Raw genomic sequence first — 6809 nt, forward strand, 5'->3', positions numbered from 1 at the left:
TTGATACTCCTCAAATCAGCACTATCATTCTTGGAAATGTTAAGTCAATCACTTTCCCTATGGCCCAACTCATCATTCTGACTTTCTTGTCCAAAACATTGAACATTATCTTCCTTTATGTGATCCCTTCATCTATTGGAATATAAGTCCCTTAAAGTCAGGGACTATCTACTAGATTATATTTGTACTCATAGTCCTCAGGGCAACAACTGGCACATTGCATTGACTTAATGAGTTTTTTCCTTTCCTTCTTTCTTTCCTTGCTTCCTTCCTATTACATATCTCTTCTAAGAGGCTTTACAATATTCCAGAATTTGATGCAATCACCTTGATATCTTATTCAGAAGCAGGAGAATATAAAACCTTGATAGAAAAATTTGTTTTAAATTTGACAATATGATGGATTTCCTCCAACAAAATGATAAACACTTTTGAAGAGCAATTATCTCCATTTTGTCTTCCTTAGTGTTTATGAACAGAAAATAGGGTCTATTTCTCCTTTTACATCTTGAATTATTCTGATGTATGAAAGGGAGATATCTGATTAAAAAAGAACTTATAAGGAAACATTTTGTCTATCCAGTCAAATGGGTTTTTTTTTAATAATCAGAAAACAATAAGCATGGTGGAGTCATACTTTCTGTAATTTTCACTTAATAATTAAATGATAAAGATGATTTCCAATATGTCTGCCACTTTTCAAAACCTGATTATTCCTGGTCAATAGACTCATCAAGGAAGCATTTGATCCCTTTATAAATGACTCAAATAAAGAATTTGAGTAAGAGAGAGAGAGTAGATATTCACGTTTGTAGTTAGAAGGAAAGAAAGAAATAAAATTTATTGTTTAGTGAGGTTTTTTTTGCAAGGCAATGGGGTTAAGTGGCTTGCCCAAGGCCACACAGTTAGGTAATTATTGTCTGAGCTGGATTTGAACTCAGGTACTCTTGACTCCAGGGCCAGTGCTCTATCCACTGCGCCACCTAACTGCCCCCAAGAAATAAAAATTTATTAAATACCTACTATGAGCTCGGTATTGTGCTAAATATTTTATCTCATTTGATCCTTACAATAACCATAAGAGGTGCCATTATCATTCTTATTTAGAGTTAAAGAAATCAAGATAAAATAAATGACTTATATTAACCAACCTAACCATTAAGTATCTAAGGTCAGATTTGAACTCCATTGTTCCTGACTATATATATAAGCTCTCTAACTATCTAGTTGCCTAGGTGTTTGTTATTTTACTCAGATTCTTTACTGAAAAGTTGTAAGAAAGATACGCAAGGATATAAGATCAAAAGGATCAGAGTTTTTCTGGCTTGTTTGTTTGTTTTCCTGGAACTTCAGCTTCTATTTCTCATTATGAAATCTAGTATATTTATTCAATGTCCTTCATACCATGCTACAATTGGATATTTTCCTACATTGTCATATTATTAAATATTAATTATTAAATATTAATGCATTTGGTCCAATTTTCCTTCTGGAAGTATTATGTTAGGATTCAAGTATTTTATATTCTTTGGTGGTAAAGTAAAGATAATTTGTTATAATAATATTTGTAAATTTTTCCAGGTTTCTTTCTTTTGTTTTTTTTCCTTTCATTTTGTCCTTGAATTGTCATTTGCTTAGTAGAATAAATTTGCTTAGTTCAATCTCTTGCTAAGCTTTTGTTAAACTCCTTATTCTCCACTCATTTTTTTTTTTTTGTGCTGGATAAGATGATCCTATTCATAATCATCCATCATCTCTTGTAAGACTTTAGCAAGACTTTATAGTCTAAACCAGCATTGCTTTTGTTCAACATTTCTCTTGATTTGACAAGTAAATTAAACATTTGCTGATTAAAGTGCTCTTTAATTTTTTTTGGTCTCCTTTACATGACAATAGATTTATAGTAGTAATATTTTATGTAACATATTGCTATCATTGCCAATGTCATTTATTTTTTGAAATTTTGTTTTTTCTAATTACAGGCAAAATTAAATTTAACATTCTTCTTTATGAATTTTGAATTTCAGATTCTCTCTTTCCCTTCCTCCCTTCCTTCTTCATTGAGAAGTCACATAATTTGATATAGGTTATACATGTTCAGCCATGCAAAAAGTATTTTTATTATTCATATTATAAAACAAAATATGAATCAAAAACAAAAAATATAATAAAGCTTTTTTAAAAGTATGATTCAGGGGGCAGCTAGGTGGCACAGTGGATAGAGAAGTGGCCCTGGAGTCAGGAGCACCTGAGTTCAAATCCGGCCTCATACACTTAATAATTACCTAGCTGTGTGGCCTTGGGCAAGCCACTTAACCCCATTGCCTTGCAAAAATCTAAAAAATAAATTTAATTCAATCTTCATTCAGACTTCATAAGTTTTTTTATCAGGAGATATCATTTTTCATCATCAGTTCACAGGAATTTTCTCTAAGTCAATCACAGATCATTGTATAATACTGTTGGCACATTGTTTTTCTGGTCCTGCTCATTTCACTTTGTATCAGTTCATTTAAGTCTTTCAAAATTTAATGAAATCAGAAAGTTGTTTATTATAATAATATTCCATAATATTTATATATCACAGTTTGTTTAGCAATTTCACAATTGATGAGCATACCTTCAATTTTCAAATTTTTGTTACCCCAAAAAGAGTTCCTATAAATACTTTTGTACACCAAGGTCATTCCTTCCCCTTCTGTTTTTTTCACTACTTTAGAAGAAAGACCTAGTGGTGGGATTTCTGAATCAAAGGCTACCCACGTTTTGGTTGCCTTTTTAAGCATAATTTCAATTTGCTTTTCAGAATGGCTGAACTAATCTCAATTTTCCCACATCCTCTCCAGTCAGTATCTGTCATTTTCCTTTTCTGTCTTATTGGTCAATTTTATAGGGGAGAAGAGGTTTTTCAGAGTTGTTTTAATTTATATTTCTCTAATGAATGATTTAAGCCAGTCATTTCTGATGTCTAGTTCCAATTTCTCACTTGCTAATTCATTATTTGAATACCTGAAGACTGAACTTTTATAATGCAATGCCATATATTTTTCTTATTAGCCTTTATTATTGCATTTGACTTATTTTTGCCTTTGCCCTGACAAACCAAGAGTGATGTCCCTAAAATGTAACTCTGACCACATCACGATCCTCCTAATCAGTTAATCTCAGTGGTTCCCAGTCAACTCTAGGATTAAATACAAAATTTCCTATTTAGTATCTAAAGCTCTTCATAAGTTAGTCCCAGTGATGTTGAGTGTTTCAAAATGTTTACATATTCATTGAACTAGGATTAAATTTAATTGCTAGGAATGGTTAGAATCAAGCCTGAACAGAGAAAAGGAGAAAATAAGAGGGATATTACAACTTTAGTTGAGAAATTTTCAGGTTTTTATTCCATCATTACAAGTAATACTAAGAAGGGACTCTAATAATCAAGATGGGAGCACTGTTCTTTAAATAATTTTGTTAAATAAAAAAAATAAAAACAGTATTTTAAATAAAATTATGTTTGTCCTTCATTCTTAAAGAGTGACATGACAGAAGGAAGGAAGGAAAGAAGGAAGGAAGGAAGGAAGGAAGGAAGGAAGGAAGGAAGGAAGGAAGGAAGGAAGGGAGGGAGGGAGGGAGGGAGAGAGGGAGAGAGGGAAGATGTGAAGGAGAGAGAGTGAGAGCAGCAAGGAGGGAAGGAGGAAGAAACCAAGGGGGGGGAGGATGAAAGGGAAGAAGGAAGAAAAGGAATGGCAAGAAGGAAAGCAGGAAATCTGTTACCCAACTTATTAGCAGAGTGGCAGCTCCTATTTCTCATATAGGTTGTTGTTTGACCTTTGTTCTCAAAGATAACTGTGACATCAGGAATGTGATGCCATGACATGCAAGTAACATTTTGGTCCTGCTCATTTCACTTTGTATCAGTTCATTTAAATCTTTCAAAATTTTAGTGAAATCATCCTACTAGACATTTATTATAATAGTATTCCATAATATTTATATGCCACAATTTGTTCAGCAATTTCTCAATTGATGAACATACTCTCAATAAGGCAGATAAAATACAGAAGGCATGATATTCACTTTAGATTCAAATTCATTGACTTCTCAAAAGTTATTAATTAGTCACAGAGGTTTCATGATCCAAAGGGAAAGAGTAAAGGTCAGTGATCAAACATTAAAAGCACTACTTATACAATAAAATTTCATAGAATCATGTTTTATGTCTGGAAATCTTTAGAGACCATTGAGTCCAACCACTTCATTTTATTAAGATGGTGACTGAAGCCAGAGTCACTAGGTTATTTTCCAGGGTCACGCAGTTTATAAGTTAACTGAGGCAGTTCAAATAATCCAGATCTTCAATAGTCCATGTCTAATTCCATTGCCATTCTGCCATGCTGCCTCATAACATGGAGAATTTAGGTTTTCTACCTTACCTTAACCCACTAAACTTTTTGACAGTCAGCCCTAAATAAAAGGAAGAAAAATATTTTGTCTACAAGGGACTGATGATACCACATAGCTCCTGATGGGGTTCCAAAATCCTGTGCCTAATGCAGTGAGTCCAGTCCTTCTCATTAATCCCAAAGGGAGCAGAACACTGAGTCAGCCCACCAGTCACTGTGGCAACATATTTGAAAAACTCCACCGATGTGCAGTTTGGACATGAGAGCAGGAAAATTGTAATTCTCATGGAAAATAACTTAGTCAACATTCCATCGCGTTTCACAGCAAACAAGTTCCACCCACTCACAGAAACCCTGTCTGCTGTCCTCTGGTACTCCTATCCTTTAGACCAAAAATGAAATAAAATAAAATAATAAACATGAAATATATCTATATTTAAAATTCTTCTTGTGGCATGCAACATATCTTTTCTCCAGAGGTTCAAAAAAGGACACAAACCAGCAATGTTTAGTGGAAAATCAGTTACTCCCTTTGCTGGAAAAGTCAAAAGTGCATTTTACCAGGCTCTGCTTTGAAAGCATAAGAAAATATTCCAGGTGGTTGGACTTCAGGGTCTCTGGGTTGTCTCCAGCAGTTATTTCATATAAGGAGCCAAATAAGATCTCAGACAAACATCCTATTTCATGCAATTTGTCCAGGGGCCACACAAGGTCTATGTGTTTTGAGGAATCATGGTGTTCTTTTTCTTAAGTAATAATTCTCTCACTCTAAATGTTGAATACAGTATCTTTTTCCAAAGGTTTTGTAACATTACAGTAGATACCAACCACTCCTCATGGGCAGAAACTTGAAGACATGTGCTATTGTCCCAGTTCCACAAAGGAGAATAAATCAGGCTTAGAGAGAGAGGGGTTAAGTGCTTTGCTTGAGGTCACACCATTAGTCAAGGAGACATCAAAAAGTGAAATCAGGAGCCTTGACCCGGTGCCCAAAGCCCTCCACCCCTGACCTTCTTCCACCCAGTGAATCCCCTTGTGCAGTTGAGCATAGACAGACCTAAAAATAAATAGATTGACAGACATAGACAAAGATGAAGACAGAAAAATGTACATATATGCATATATATATAAAAGTATATATATATGTATGCACATATATAGATTTCCTATATAAATTAAACATAAGCATATAAGTCCAGGGGCATCATACAGAAAGCAGAGAGAGGTCAAAACTATTATCCTGTCTTACCCTACTCAGGAATCATTATATTAGCCATAATGAGAAATTATTTATGGAAGAAAGTAAAAATATCAACTCTACATGATTAACAAATTTCCTTACTCATGTGCCACACCCCTTCAAATACAACAAAATATAAAGCATATAGCCAACCATGATGTGTCCATTTTAACTCCTGCTTCTGTGAAAACTGAGTCTAGTGTATCACCTGATTTCAAGAGTTCTTAGCTCCAATGGACTAAGCTGATTAGGCATCTCCATTAATTTGACCTTAATATGCTGAAGCAGGAATAAGAATTTATTAAACCATTGATGAACTGAGGTCAAAAAATAGAATAGATGCAAGTTTCCAAGTGGATCAGGATGAGAATGGGTTCATGTATAGCCACTGAACTTCCTTAAATGGAAATGCATATAACCAAAGAAAGATATTCAATCATTTCCTGGAAAAATTCCCTTTAAGGGGATCTGTGCTACAAACCTTAACCTACTTAATAGATAACTCCCATGGAACTGTCCAAGACACATAGTTAAATGACTAATCCAGGATCACACAGACAGAAAGTGTTCAAAAGTGGTCTTTGTGTATCCAAGGTCATTTTATAGTATCCAATATGCCACATTGTCTCTTCTGTTAGGCAGTACAATTTAAAAATAGGATATTTTTTTAAAGTTTCAGTTGTGGCTAAGTAGAGGGCTTTATTGATAGAGCCTTCCTGAATCACCATTCATGAGCTTTCACATTGCTCAGTTAATCTTGCTGGGGATGAAAAGAAATCCCCATGTACCCCTGAAGGACTGAGGCAGTATTGTGAGCCAGCCCTTGGACCTCTCAAATGTGCTCATGATGGTGAATACCTCGTTTTTCCTGCATGCAACTTTGGTAACAAACAGCACAGCCAAGTCTTTTCTAGCACTGTTAATTCTGTTTTAAAAAACACTGACATTTTCTTAAACAGACATAATTTACAATTTTAAGGAGCACAACAGTGCCTTGGTGTGTGAGGGCCAGAGAACAAACAAAACTCCTTTCAGGCCCATTCTGAAAAATGCAGTCTCGTGCTCAGTGAGATCCCTGGAACTAAAGGCTGAAGGGAGAGTGGAGGCGGGGCAGGGTACCACGGGAGGTTGATCTGGCAGCCCCCCATAGGTCATATCACATCTAGTGACTG

This window comes from Macrotis lagotis, chromosome X (assembly GCF_037893015.1).
Source record: "Macrotis lagotis isolate mMagLag1 chromosome X, bilby.v1.9.chrom.fasta, whole genome shotgun sequence".
NCBI lineage: Eukaryota > Metazoa > Chordata > Mammalia > Peramelemorphia > Peramelidae > Macrotis > Macrotis lagotis.